The sequence below is a fragment of the Rhinopithecus bieti genome, unplaced genomic scaffold (genome assembly GCF_001698545.2).
Source record: "Rhinopithecus bieti isolate Rb0 unplaced genomic scaffold, ASM169854v2 scaffold_31531, whole genome shotgun sequence".
NCBI lineage: Eukaryota > Metazoa > Chordata > Mammalia > Primates > Cercopithecidae > Rhinopithecus > Rhinopithecus bieti.
Genome location: NW_016814088.1, coordinates 954,098 through 970,321, shown reverse-complemented (window position 1 = coordinate 970,321; position 16,224 = coordinate 954,098). Strand labels below are relative to the sequence as shown.

The window sequence follows — 16,224 nt, the reverse complement described above, 5'->3', positions numbered from 1 at the left end:
TGGGAGGATAAGGCTTACCGTTTTGTCAGTTTCAATGCCTAATGAAATCCCCTTCATTTAAATACTTCTGCTGGAATGTAGACTTATTTTATCATGCTCTCTCTTGTAGAAGCACAGTAGGGTAGACCAGACATCCAGGAGTGGAAGCACTATGATTTAGCCAGTTTAGGTTAACTATTACTATTCTCTGCTGCTTTGTTACATTTTCATGACAATAATCTAAATGTCCAGCAATTTAGGAATGGTCAAATAATGTATGAGAAGACCACTAACTTTACCATTTAACAATAGATAAAATTAAGTAAAAAAAAAAAAAAAAAAAACCCGGGCCATAAACACATAAACAAGAAATAGGGCTAGAAGAAGATGTGCCAAATTTGTAAGAATTATAGTAAAAGGAAATGTAACTAGGGCTAACATTGTGGCATTCGTAGCATTTTAGTTGACCAGCATCCATTATACTTTATTTTGTTAACATACCCTAATTTCCTTGAGGTATTGCTCTGCCCCATTGACTAGAGCTGAGTGGAACTGTCAAGCAAGACATCTTATCCTACTATGGCCAAAGTCACATACTCGGGCTTTAAGAGAAGTATGGAGCAAAAGGGAAGAGAGATAGGAAATGTTGAGATCTCAGTTCCAGTGGTGGCATTCTAAGGACCCTGGGAAGAACACCTGCTTCTGAGACACCCACCTGCCCACCTCCCTACCTGCCCCACCACCCACCGCTTGCATCAAATGCTTTGATTCCTATGTATTTCTGTCCCTGATTTTTCAGACTGTTTTCCACTGGTTAGTAGTTTACCCAATGCCTTCCCAATAAATTCCATTTTTAAAAGAACAGCTGGGTTCTCTTATTGGCAACCAGATAACCTTAACTAATACATATACCATTTTGCTCTGATGTCCAAATTTTCAGTAACATAAGAATATTAGTTTATAATAGAATTATTTTGTATTATGAGATTAAATAATTTAAAATTAAAAGATTTTCATTTTATAATATCTTTCTTCAAAAGGGTTTAGAATATTTACATTTTACATAGAATTTTCTCAATAATGTCAAAATAATTAAAGCGTCCCATATAAATAAACACTTTAACCTCAATAAGCTATTTAGTCCATCTTCCTCCTGCAAGTGGTTTACAAAAACATCAGACTAGACTCTTCCATCCTGTAACAAAGTAGTCAGAGTTGTGTCTTTATATCAGACACACCAGAGGTCCTCTTTTCTAAATCCAACAATAGTTTCCCACCTCACTCAGAATAGAAGTCAAAGTCCTTACACTGGGCTACAAAAGATCCCTCATGATTTGTTACCTAACCTCCAATACCTCTATAATATCATTTTCTAACGCTTACCTGTTCACACATATGCTCCAAACATATTGGCCTGCCTGTTAGGTCTCAAACAGGCCTCAGGGCCTGTGCATAAGCTCTTCCCTCTGGAATGTTCTTCTGACATTCCCGTGAATATCATGAATAAGAATTATCAGAAATATCAGAAATATCTGGAATGTTATCGGAATTATCAGAATGTTCTGGTATTTCCATGGCTCACTCTCCCTTGTTACCATTCAAATGTTAACTTCTCACTGAGGCCTTCCCTCTCTAGTCTATACAAAATAGCACACCCTAGCTCCTTGCCTAAATGTCTTCTTCCTTGTAATACTTGATATCAGGCATATTATATATTTACAGTTTTATTTTCTGCCCTCTCCCCACCAGAATGCATGCATCCTGAGGGAAATTATCTGTTTTGTTCACTTCTAAATTCTTGGTGTCTAGAAAAGTTGCTGGTAGGTAGTTGGCACTCAATACACAATTAATTGTTGAGTGAATGAATGAATGGACATATCTTTTTGGAGATTCTGATTTAAGTGCCTCTATTTCTTTATGTACACACACACACACACACACACACACACACACACACACACTCCTGTTTTCTCAGAAAGGATGTTGTTCTTATGCTTAATCTGTAAGCCCACATAGTGTCTCAATGAGCAAAGGGGGGCAAAGGATGTAGAGAGAGCAAAGTATCAGAAATGTCTCAAAAGGCAGATTCTACTATAAGAATTGTGGTGAGAGGCAGTGGAGGGCAAAGACTCTTCATCTGCTAATGTAGTCATAAATCCAGAGTGTCAAGTTATTGATTGAGTTTTTGTTGCTTTCCAAAAATCATAGCTGGAAATAGTTAAATATGCACTGGAGAAATGAGAGGGAGAAAAGAAAAGGCAAAATGACTTTAGTCATTATTATGTAAACCAAAAATAAAATTTTAAGCCCCCCAAACCAACTGAATTGACCCCTCCTCTTAGGCAAGGGCATTCTAAAATTAAACTGTAAAACTAGTTCAGGCCATGATGGGGAGTGTCAGAGATGCCTCATTATACCCTCTACCTTTTGGAATATAGACATAAGTAACCAGCATTAACATTAAAACAGAGACATTAAGACCGACAAAACAGACTCTGTAGCAATAAGACACCAAATATCAACCTGATTCTAGTATACCAACACATGATAGATAGCCGGCCCTGAAAGAAACTGAAGCATTTTACCCCAAAATATATTAAATGGCCCTGCAAAGCTGTCTCTTGTGGAGAAAATCTACATTCTGTAGAAAATTCCCTTCCTTTTCTGGATCTTTACCCTGATCCAGGAGAGTGCTAACTAAGAGTCTGTAACCTTTTTAGGTCTGCTAAGAAACATTTACAATCTTTTCTCTCTGAAGCCTGCTACCTGGAGGCTTCATCTGCATAATAAGAACCTTGGGCTCCACAACCACTTCTCTTAACCCAGACACTCCCTTCTGTGGATTCCAGGTCTTTAGACAAGTTAATAAGTTAACCCTTTCAACCAATTACCAATCAGAAAATCTTTGAATCCATCTATGACCTGGAAGCCCCTGTACCTACTTGTCTAATCTTTCCAGACCAAACCAATGTACATCTTATATGTATTGATTGATGTCTTATGCCTCCCTAAAACATATAAAACCAAGCTGTAGCCTGACCACCTTGGGCACATGTACTTAGGACCTCTTGAGACTGTGCCCCAGGCCATGGTCATTCAAATTTGGCTCAGAATTAATCTCTTCAAATATTTTACAGAGTTTGACTCTTTTCATTGACAATTGTTTACCTCCATCTTAGTGCAGAGATAGTGATCAATAAATGTTTGACTTAACAGTCAAATATGGAGGCTACTTCTTCCCTAACTTCTCTTCAGCTTTCCTCAGCTCTCTTCCTCAAGCCTTCTTTTCTTCAATTCTATGCCATCAGTAACAGTCACAGGATGTATACTTGGACCAGAACTCTTCAAGGGCCTTTCTTTAGAACAACACACCCCACCTAGGTATCCAGTTTCTCCATCTGGAAAATGGGCATGGTAAGAATTTTACCCTCAGAAGATTAAGGTGAGATTTATTGAAATAATTCTTATAGATTCCTGGTCTGAAGTCTGACATCTATTCAATGCAATGGTCTCTGTGGCTATCATCACACTCACCATCTTCACTTCCTCCATTATTGCTATGAAACCATCCTTGCAAAGATTCTGACAGTGAGAAAAATCTAACCTGGCTTATTCCATCTTGCTCCTAGCCTCACAGGCTGGCTGGCTTCGCTCATTCCTAGGTGTAGGCCAAACTAACTATGGGAGGAATTTAGTTTATAGTCTAACCTTAAACAAGGATGATAATAAACCTTCCCAAAATTAAACTACCTTTGTAAAACTAATGAAAGTCCACAAGGCTAGGATTATAAGACGGGCCAAAATTCTGCTAAGATGTTTAGCATATTTAAATGATTACCAGCCATTGTTCGAGAGGTCACAAGATTTGCAACTTTTCCAATTACTGCAACAGATAACATCACTATTGTAGAAACTAAGATTGGTCTTTCGAGATTTTTTTTTTTAGACTTTTGTATTTCTGACCACCAGCTGACTTCTCTCAGATTCATGACCCAAGCCTCAACCAGTCCTGTGGCCCCTACCTAAAGACAGACTCAGTACACAAGGACTGTTTTCCATACCCCTATGATTTCATCCCCAACAAATCAATATTCCCCATACCTTAGTCCCCTGCCCAACAAACTATCCTTGAAAACCCCTAACCTCTGAGCCTCCAGGGAGACTGATTTGGGTAATAACTCCATCCCCCAAATGGTGTGGATGGCCTTGCATCAATTAAATGCTTTCTTTACTGCAATGCCATGGTCTTGCCAAATTGATTTTGTCTGTGCAACTGGCAGGAAGAACTCACCAGGTGATTAGATCTACAACCTGCTCAATTTCTATAAGTACCCTACTGCTTGAGCACTGCTAGACCATCTGCATCCAACATCTCTCTGTTACTGGTCCTTTTGAAATATTTTGTCATATATAATATTTCATACTCTAAGGTAAAGCAGCAAGGTCAGTCTACAGGCTCCATGCCAGAGCAGTACCATACTGCTTACCAGACTTCCAAAAGATTCCCCAACAATTTTGACGCTTTTCCTTTCATTGTCATTACATAGAAATGCAGTAATAATCATGGATCCCACCGTGAACAAGAGGGAAGAAATGTGACCTGTGCTACAGATCAAATTTTATGTTAACTAAAATTTTTCCCTCACAGCCACATGTCATTAATGTCCTAAATAATTATATTCAACTGGTAGAACATGGATTTGCATGACAGAACTCCCACATTGTGAATAGTCAGGAAATCTAAACTGACCTTGATGAGCAAGTGGTGAAGGCAGGGAACAAAATCAAGGTTCCTGTTCTGAGTCTGCTATTGACCTCTGAATGAGCCTCAGTAAGTCCCCTACAATTGCTGGGCCTCAGATTACTCAGGTCCCAAATCTCTCCTACTCAGTGCCTATCAATGGTCTGTGGTTTCATCCGCAAAGTGGAAGGCAGAATCATGGGTTCCTTTCAACTCTAGAACACTTGACGTCTACATCTTTATGAATACAGTCAAATGTGCATGGGACACTAATGGAGGCAGAAGGCTCATGTTTTCCTGACCCTGTCTGTGCTGCAGTAATCACTAAATTTTCTCTTGAGCAAGATAGGAGATGCACAGTCAGGAATTAGAATAAGACTACAGGGAAAACAAGGAAGCTAAAATTTATTCAGCACCTACCATGTGCCAAAATCTGTAGATATATTGTCTGAAATGACCTTCAAAACTAGTCTGTGAGATCAAGATCACATTCTTTATTTCACAGAGCAGAATGTGGCTAAGAGGTATTCATACCTTTCCAGCCCAGAACAGACAGAACCAAGCATTAGAACCCAGGACCACCCAACCAAAAGGCTCAGATCCTATCCATTTCCACAAAACTTCCCCAGTAGCTCTCAATTAATTAGGGTTGTTCTCATAGTTGCATTTAAGGAAAAACATGTGTGAACCTAAGGAAGTTTGCCTATGGCTTGTTTATAGATTATTTATTTTAATTTTGTTAATGAAGATATACCTCATCTTATTCCAAAAAGGATTTGAAACAGATTACAAGGATTAGTGGGTAAATATATAAACCTGGTCTTTGTCCCTCTTACCATGAAGCAAAATATTAAATACACTGCAACAAATTGGAAGAAATTTTGAAACATCATTTACTGACAGGAACTAATAATGATGCTAATGAAGGGAGAAAAACTCATCCCAAAGAAAATGAATTATTTGTGTTGTCAGGAGTGTTATAAACAGGACTAATTAATTAATATGAACATCGTTAACTTCTGCTAAAAAGCATCCCCACCCCACTTTCTTAGTGGCAAATATAAGAAAATCTAGGTACATTTAGAAGAAATTTGATGAAGAATTCAGCTATTTTTGCCTGAAATAATTAGATAAACAAATGAAACCTTCTTTGTGTGAAAGAAGATAAAGTTTATACTTAATCTATCCCTGTGCCAAGGCACCAAGATTTTCATCTTCACACTTTATTAGTTTAAAATATATATACAGTGGGCTGCTTTAAAGGATAGTCACTTGAGTATGGGAGGGCTGTGGGAGGACTTTATTCTATACTTTATAGAGCTTGACCCCATTTCTAAATGCTGAAATAAAGAGCAGGGCTGAAATCAGCCTTTGGCTGTAACCCTTAAATTGCTTGTTATGACTTTCATGAAAGCTGACTATGTCCCACAAGTAACCTTGGGTAATTTTACAAAAATCAATCAACCATCATTATTGCTACTTCCCTCTAAAATAAATAAATGAACACAACTTTTTACATGTAATCACCTCTTTCCATTAAACATCTCTTTTGTTTCTTTTAAAGGGAAGTAAAAGAGACTTTTAGCAGCTAGCTAATGTTTGCAAAGTACATCAAAATCTGCTTTTGGCTAACCCAACAATTAGTCATCCTCTATAATAACCACAAAATAATTTGTTGGTTTTTTTTAAGAAAACAAATACACAATTCTATTTTCACCCTTACACCAAAAAATTAAAGTATAAATATTTTACCATACAATACTAGTCTTCAAAAGAGTGGCTATACCTACTATCTTCAACTCTTTTTCATGACTGTCCTTTGAACTCTCTCTGGTCAGGCCTTTACCTGATGAACCTGCAAAACTGCTCCTGTCAAGGCCACGGATGGCAACCACATTGGTGAATCTAAGGCTCAGTGCTCAGTCCTCACCCCTCCTGAGTGACCAGCAGCATTTGACACACTTGGGTCACCCCTTTCCTAAAATCCCTCTCCTCACTTGCCCAGCCTCTTTGTTTTTCTTTCTTTCATTTTCTCATCTCTATTTGAAAAATCCAATGTTTCTATCCTTCTATCAGATTTTCATCATGTGCTATATTCTATACATTGTATTGAATCTCTAAAGAAAACCTCATAAAATGCAAAAGTGCTAGTAACTCATAAAAGAACAGAAGAATAAATTCTTGTATTTAGAACTTTTGTCTTTCCTTCACCTGGTATCTATTTTCATGTCTTCATTTTTAGCAAATCCTAAGAAAGCTCCCTATTGACTCAATGACAGTGAGCACATGGAACTTTTCTAATTAAGTAGGTTAGGTATAAACCCACCTGGTTTTCCTCTTACTTCTTAGGCATCCCCTTCTCAGCCTCTCCTGCCTGATTTCTCTTGATCATCCCAACCACTGCCACTTGGTGGGCCCCAAGCCTCAGCCCTCTAAACTCTTTTCTTCTCAGTCTCGGTAGACCATGCCAGTTGTCCCCTCTTGTCTTAAGGTTTTAAACACCATCGCATGCTAATTGTCAATGACTCCCAAATTTATATCTCCAAGCCTGTGCCCTCAGCTCAAGATTCACATACCCAACTGCCTACTCAACATCTCTACTTGGATGTCTTATAGTTTCTCAACTATGAGTATCCATGAACTCTTTTCCTTGTCTTGCCCCACAGATCTTCCCTCAATCCTTCCCATTCCGTGAATAGTAACTTCATCCTTGCAACTGCTAAGTCTGAAAACCATTGAGTTAACTTTCACTGTCTCTCACTCCATAATCAATACTTCAGGAAATTTTATGCATTCCACCTTCAAAACGTCCCCTATAACACAACCACTTGCCACCTCCACATCTACTTCTGGGGTCGAATTCATTCTCATCTCACCCATGGATTATTGTAACAGCATCTTATCTCAGCTCCCTGTTTCTGCCCTTATCCTCTACCTCAGGATCAATTCTCAAAACAACACTCAGTGTTGCCATTGCTTCTTTTCATGTAAACCATATCATGTTACCTCTCTGCCAAAAATCTTCAATGGCTCCCATCATACTTAGAGTCAAAGCCTATCAAACCCTACAGGACTGGTTCTCTCTGGCCCGATCTGCCTCTGTTCTCCCCCTTGTTCCAATATTCCTTTTTGCTCCCTTGCCTCACAACCTTTGCTCTCGCTGTGTGCCAATATCCCTAACCACCACCTCCAATGTGTATTCCCTATCCACCTCTCCTGCTGCATTTTTCTCCATGGTACTAAGCAAATTTAACAAAAACTATAATTTGCTTATTTTGTTTATTGACCATTTTCCTTCTAGAAGTAAACACCGTGAGAGCAAGATTTTGGCCTGCTTTGTTCACAGCCATAGTCCCTGTGCCTGGAACAGTGCTGGCACATGGGAAATGCAGTAAGTGATCACTCAATACTTGTTGAATAACGAGGAGTTGAAATTATCAAAGTAAATGAGGTCTCCCAGGGAGGACATGTAGTGTAAGAACAGAAGAAAGATAAGGTGGGTAAAGGTAGGGAAACAACTGTCAACCATCAACATTTAAAGGCTAGAATAAGAAAAGGAAGTAGCAAGATTTGTGAGAGTGGATCAAAGAAAGGTGAATTAGAAGGATCAGAAGGTTGTAGAGACACAGACTCAGGGAAGAGCCTTAAGAACCGTTAATGAGGCAGATGAGTGTGTCAAAACCTTAATGCTATTTTTAGGAAGATCAAGAGAGAAAGAGTGCACAGCCAGCATGTACTAGGTTCGGATGTGAATGTCAGGTGATAAAATAAACCCAGGGAGAGTGATTCTATTTTTAAACAGAGGAAAAATGAGAGGTAAATGGAGGCAAGACCAGGGAGGGATCTGAGAACCCCAATTCATTAGATTAATCTGTATCACCAAGTTAGATAATTCATTTACTTAAAGCTTAAACTATCTAAATTTTTAGATGTAAACTATCTAATTTACTTGCCTGAATTGATTAACCCCCAATTCACCATTTTTTCTTAAAAAAATTTAGCAGTCTATATCTTCTTACCTTTCAATTATTAAATAGTCAAATGGATAGTTGAGGAAGCCTGTGGAATTCCCTTTCCCTGGAGAATTATAGACAATCATCAATTCAAGATAGACAAATCCTGCTCTGCCTGGGTAAGGAGAGCTGGCTGAGTGATCTGGGCTGAGTTGGGAGATATCCCTGTACCTTACTGCAGTGTGCTGCTCTGGAAGCAGGAGCTGGGAGAAGGTGAGAAAGAGGAGGAAAAGGGGGCATTTAGAGAAGGCATCCACAGCTCAAAGAAACCTGCATTGTGACAGGGATGCACACAGCTTCCTTTGTTGGCAAGATCCGGATTAGACTTGTGCCTGATCCACTGGAGCAGAGCCTGGGAAGCCTTCGAGGTGGGCTTGTCCCCGGCCAGAGAGGCGGAAAATCAATTTGGCTGGCAAACGAGAGCCCCCAAGAGCTTAGTCCACGCTCCATAATCCTATCCACAAGCAGCTCAGGAAATAGATGCCTGAGCCCTCACATATTCATGGGGGATGTGAGGCATAAATCAGGCTTTAAGGATTGGGGGCAAAGGGAATGGACTCTCTGGCTGGCTACTAATTAATCAAGCACAGAATACCTAAACCTAGCAACCTGGGATGGAGCCACACACACAGAGAAGCAGAGGCTGCTGCTGCTGCTGCTGTTTTTCCCGTTTTTCAAAATTTCAATTAAAATAGATATCAGAAGAAATTTTCCCCTTTAGCTGATACTGCTTATGCATCCCCCTGTTCTTCCTTTAATTAAAAAACATGCTTATTGCAATACTTGCCAGAATCACTTTAACGGTATTTTAATTGTAATGTCTCTGCCTGATTAAAAAAAGAAAATATGAACTAGAAAGTGTTTGCAAAAATGTTCACAGGATGCAGGAAAAGAATCAGACACCTCCCCAGAATGGATGCCACATACTAATTCTTTAATTAGCCTGGTACTGCAGTCAAATGGGCAATATAGAGAAATATATATATATATGAAATAAAATCACTGACTCAGAGCCGCAAACAATAGCAGTTGAGAGAAACCATTTTCACCAACTCAGATTTCCCTGGCAGGGTAGAGACCCGTGCATCCAACTAAAAATGCTATGCTCAAGATAAGCCCATTCAATGTGGCCAGCCAAGTTTCCACTGTTCTTTACTAAAGGTCTCATAGCATTTGGGAAATGAGTAGTTGGTCCAGGCTAATTGGCTTCTAGTCCTGACAATTCTATAGGGTTCCTTGTATTGTTTTAGGCTAGTAGTTCTCAAACTTGAACATGAGTCAGAATCATCTGGATGTCTTAAAACACAGACTAATGGGCCTCATTCCCAGAATAGGTTTACTGTAGAGCACCCAAATTTGTAGTTTGTATAAGTTACCAGGTGATGCCAATGCTGCCGATTGGGGGCCACACTTTGAGAATCATTACTATCGGTAAATTAAGTGGTTGTTCTAGGTGTCCACAGGCTGGTGATGTCTGCTATCATCTAAAACAGGCTGAGAAAATACAAGCCTGGAATTAAAGAATAATTCCCTTAGTCACTCAACCAACATTTACCACTAGTTTCCAGCCCCTCTGCTAGGTACTGAAATAAAAATGTAAAATAGAGTCTCCAGTTCCTGAAGGTCACGGTGAAGTTGAATTGCTCCTGCAGGTAAATGGAAATGTGCTGGTTTTAGTGAATTGTCCCACTTTAGAGAGAACTATAAGAGAATATAAAGACTATGACTCAGCTCTTCACTTTTTCTACAAAATATGAAACTCATTAAGGTAACCTTATAACTGTATTAACTCTGTACTAATTATAAAGTGTAAACATATCTGTGGAAGACAAACTATACAGAAATATTAAAAGGAACTCAAACACTAAGATATAAGTAAATGGCTTTGTTATTATAGCTACTGTTATCAATTACTACCTAACTAAACTTTGATTTCCTTTCTACCTCCAGAAAACCATTACTTATTTTATCAACAAAGCTGCTGGCATTTAAGTACTCAAGGCCTTCGGCTGTTCCATGGCTTTCTAAAAAGTCACTTAAAATCTCAAGAAGAAAGCCATTTCTAAGGAGAAATAGAAAAGACAAAAAAAATCATCTTTTTCCCAAGGTCTGTACCAAGCATGTAAAAATCCCCCTAGCTACTAAGTTCATTCAGATAATCTTCCCTTTCTCTTTATCAAAGTTCAATTAGCACTGACCCAATCCCATTTTTGACCAGCCTGCAATTTGATACACTTCTCTAAGCAAGCTGTTTTTTCAAAAGATTCCAAATATAATTATTCTCTGAATACTATAAAATGATTTGGCTATAGCATAATTGTATTCGAAATAAAAGCTAACAATATTTTCTTATAGTATTTATTAATTTTAAAATGAGAATACAATACTTCCTACCTTTACCTGACCCCAGGAATATTGTATAGAAACTATAATAATGAAATGCTCAGTCTCCAACATATTTTTATCTACACAAGAATCCCAAATACAAAAGTACTTCAGATTTCTAGCTCCACTTCCAGTCTGGATGAATAGGATATAGGGATCATTAATGAACAAATGAGATGGAGAGGTAAAGACAGACCAAGTCCTGCATGACCCTGTAAGCCATATTAAGTTTGGACTTGAACTTACAGGCTAATGGAAAGCCAATGAAAGGTTTTAAGTAAGGAAGCTTGAAACATTTATCTTTCATTACTGAAAATATTATAGCTTCTGTGCTAGGAAGGGACTGGTCCCTTTCAGTAGCATTTTTCATGTTACAATACCCAAGTTGTCAAGACATAAAACTGTAAATTGTTCAATATCTATGTTTCTGTCTGTCTGCCCATCTATTGAAAGCATGTCCTTTCTCATAGCAATGGCTTATCTTTCATTTAAGGCTAATCAAGTGTGTCTGGGACTGTTCTCTGGAGTAAATAATGTAAGCCATTGTCTGATTGGAAAAATAAGGGGTCTCAGAGCTAAGTGTCCCCCACATTAAAAAGGCTTTGTCTCTGATCTCCTGATACACAAATAGTAAATAAAATTGGTCACTGTCTGGACTAATCCACTAACATTTGAGGGTACCAGGAAGGACTCTGATTATAGAGAAATTCTCAACAAACATGAATCTGCCTCTTCAGGTCAGAAACTCATTTATTATTATTCATTCAGCAATTATTTGAGTACCTGTTTCATGCCTAGAGATAAAATGGTGCTGGCAATACAATACAAAGGTGAGCAAAAACAGATCTGGCTCTTCCTTTCTTCAGTTTACAGCCTAGACCTTTATAAGCCTTCAAAAAGGTAGAGGGAAGAAAAAATACACCTTGACATTCTATTTGTAAAGAATTAATATAAAAGTAATTCAAGTTGTTAAGCAATTAAAAATTCTGTCAGTAACCCACTTAGCTTTGAATATCAGCAAAGCCCTCCCATAAAATAAGTAACACCTACTTGTCACCAAGAAAAGCCCAGCACATGAAGACACCCAAGAGTTAAGATTAGACTTCAAAAAAACTCGGGCTAGTTCTGATGCTAACTTCTTCATCAGGCTTCCCTTCTGGATAATGGCACAGACCAGCCCCTTAGAGGGTACTATGCCTGCCAAATAGAGGAAGAAACTTTACTCATTCCTATACAGCTCTTCCTCCACTGAGCTGCACACACAAACAATATTAACATCCAGCAGGGGTTGATACAAGACACTTTCTCCCTACACAGGGAAGGGAATCACCGTTATTTCCATTTTGTACATTGATTTGAGGACCAGAGCCTTACCCAAAACCATAAAAGAGTGTGTGACTGACTCAAAATTGAAATCAGGCTCCAGTTTGCTGACCAAACTGCAATGAATCAACCTTGTCGTACTGTCTGCACATAAGCATCCTATCTTCTGGCTTGAAGGGTAACTATGTTTTGACTACAAAAGAGGGCAATTCAGTCCATCTTTTACAACCAACTTGCAGATAAATTATTTTGAATTTACCAATTCACAACGTTACCAGCCCACAAAACCCTCTCATGTTGACCAAGATATTCTACAGTTAGAGAAAAAATAAATAAATTATTGTTGAATATCATGTTTTTATCATATTTTTATGCCCGCCTTCAGATTTTTTTTATCTTAACTGGTAGCTATGAAGTCTTGAAACTATAGGCATAGGGTAAAATGCCAAGTGACTCACACAGACCTGATGCACAAAGAGATCACAAGTAACGGCTCAGGAAAGTTCTGTGTCACAGCATTTCTAGATAACTGCATTGGAAAGCATTATCTGAAGCATGCATCTACTGAATCTGAGGCTGGCTTAGTGCTAACTAGAAGCAACCAAGTATACAATCCCTGGGATTTAAAACAAAACAAAAAACAAACAAACAACAACAACAACAAAAAAAAAAACGCTGTGCTAGGTTCATCATTTAAAACCTCACTCTGAAATCCTCAAATGCTTGTCAAGGATGAAGGAATTCTACACTGAACCTGACAGTGAGTCAGAAGAAGATGCTTTACCTCAATAAACCAAGAATATGCATTTCCATGCCATAGAAACCCCAGATGCAACGGACTCAAAAAGATCTGAATGTCCTCAAAATTGTGGACTAAAAAAACAGTTGAGAGAAAATGAGATCATGTTCTAAGCTACACCAGAAAAACATGTTTCTGTGAAGTCAAAGTAACAAGGAGAATGCAGGCAAGCAAATGGATCCACTTCTCCATCCGTCCCTCCCTCGCAATAGAAGGAAAAACACTTCAATATGCATTCTGAAGATAACAGAAGCAAAAGCAATCCAAGGTCTTTATTACCCAGCTAATTCTTTCAGTAATCCAGTTTGCTTTGTATATAGAAGCAGTCGCTATCTGTAAATAAAATTGTATTTTAAGCCTGATATTCAGCCATATCTCCTGTTATCTCTGACAGTCCAAAAGTAACAAAAACTAACATTAATTGAGTTCTTACTCTGGACCAGGCTGTGTGCTAATGGCTTTACAAATATTCCCTCATTTAATACTCAAAACATACATAGGAGACAGGCAATACATTGTGATATTGCCATGCAACAATGATAAATGCTTGCTCTCATTGTTACTATTATTATCATTATAACCAGGTATCAGCTTAGTAAGGAAAAACCTGAGACTTACAGAAGGTCTGCAACTTGCCCAAGGTCACAGAGCAGAGAAGCAGTGGAGCCCAGATTCAGACTCAGTTCCTTGTGGCTAGAAATACTGCCAAGCATTTAACTGCTTTAGTATACACCAGTAGACCAAAAAATAGAAAATCACATTAAAGGAAACCAGTGTGCTATTAAGCAGCAACAGAGACTGGAAACAAGTTTCTGCTCAGACACAAGCATTGTGAGTAGTAAGAAACTACAGACTGCCTTCCTTTTTTATTGTATATATTTAAGGCAAACAACAGGATGTTTTCATGTGTGTATGTGTATGAATAAATATGTATTATATATAATGAAGTAATTACTACAGTCAAACAAATTAGCATATCAATCACTTCACATAGTTACCTTCTTTTGTGTTGTGTGTGTGATAAGAGTACCTAAACCTAACAGCTCAACACCAAGGAGAGAGTTCATTCTCCCCTAATTGACCCTTTCATTAATCATTATCGTTACACTACTTCACATCAAGCTGCTTGATGACCAGATCAGAAAGAGATTCATTGCTTCATTCAGGAAATACGAATGTTTCCCCAACTACAGACCATAACCCAAGATCCTTGCCCGGGATGCAGAATGCTCTGACAAGAGGGTAACGTTCCTTCTTTGTGATTATGGCTCATCATAATTACTTGGAATAAAAATAATAAATTTTAATTCAGCAATGCCTATGGCCGTTGGGCATCTTAACATAAAAGAATGAAAATATAATTAACTAAATCAAGGCAATATGCCTATTTCCATCCCAGCTCATTAGTATTAATTGATTGGGTTAATTCTCTTTTGTGTTTAACGGTACCCCTAAAATATATTTTTTTTTTTAAAAGGGAGGGAGGGCACGAAGGAGGGAAGTAGTAGAGATAGTAAGTAGACAAAAGTTCTGGATCTTTTTCTAATTAAAGTGAAATAATAAATGCAGCTGAAGCGCTTATCATGGTCACAAAAGAATCTATTTTTTTAAGTTTGGGAGTCAGCACAAATTATGACACAAAACATTCGGGCCATTTCTCAATTGCCCCCCAAACATTTATGATCCTCCTTTCTACTATGTAAGTCATATGTGTAAGGAAAAAATGTCAATTCTATTTTATAGATGAAAATATGAGTAAGGCGCAGAGAGTTTAAGACCCTTGAGGGTCGATAAAGTGTTGGTTTTCCTGTTGTATGAGACTCGTCTTCTACATATCAGGATGCTGGTTTCCATGAATAGAAAAATAATATAGAGGATGTAATACCTTCATAAAGCAGTTCCAAATGCAGTTCTTAGGTGATCTAGTTTCACTGTTACTTAACAGTAATCCTTTCAATATATGTACTTCATGTAGAATGTATTCTTTGTAATATAGAAATGGCTGAGAAAGTACTTCCACTATAATTTCATATTTTGTTGGTTAAAATATTTTGAAGAAATTATTTTTTGGCTTGAAATTTCTCAGGCTTTATCTAAGCCTGCAGATGGTATCAGAAAAACTAAAGAAAATTTCACTCAGCTATTTTTCTGACACTGTGAATGTATATGAAAAAGATAGTAACAGATATTTGGAGAGCGAGTTGCTGTTGTTGTTGTTGTTGATGATGATGATGATTATGATTATTCAATCTTATATTTGAAGAGCTCTTTATTATCTTTCAAGTACTTTCACACATATTATAGACCAAGGGAAGACATTAAAAGAGGTTTACAGCTATGTTACATTGACCAGATATTTGAGAGTTGTAGTTCTTCACCAGTGAAGACTTTGGTCAAATGCCTTTTATAAACAGAAATATAACTTACCAACAGATTTTATATTCCTAATAATTCATCATAATATGCATATATAGAGACAGGTGTGTGTATGTACATACTGTGCATGTATATATGTATATGTGAATATATAAGTGTATATGTGTGTACTTATACAAACATACGTGTGTGTGTGTGTGTGTAATCATTGAGAACTAAGGACAGTGAAAGTAAATTAGTTGGGAAAAGTGGTATTTAAGAGAACAAGGGTTTAAAATATATACTTCTTAAATTTCACCCAGGATCATTTACTTGTCCATTCTTTCTACAATCATCACATAATTTTTGAGACTTCGTCATGCATCAGGCAATGTTCTAGACCCTGAAGAGACAACAGTAAATATATTGATGAAATCCTTTGCCTTTTTTGTTCTAGTAGAGGAGACAGACTATAAATATGCAAGTAAGGCCGGGCGCGGTGGCTCAAGCCTGTAATCCCAGCACTTTGGGAGGCCGAGACGGGCAGATCAGGAGGTCAGGAGATCGAGACCATCCTGGCTAACACGGTGAAACCCCGTCTCTACTAAAAAAATACAAAAAATTAGCCG

At 37.9% G+C, this 16,224-nt stretch overlaps 1 protein-coding gene across 1 annotated transcript in view; it reads right to left on the bottom strand.

The window, feature by feature from the left end:
* The window catches only part of PKHD1 (PKHD1 ciliary IPT domain containing fibrocystin/polyductin), a 484,394-nt gene that overhangs the window by 324,274 nt on the left and 143,896 nt on the right, over positions 1 to 16,224 (bottom strand).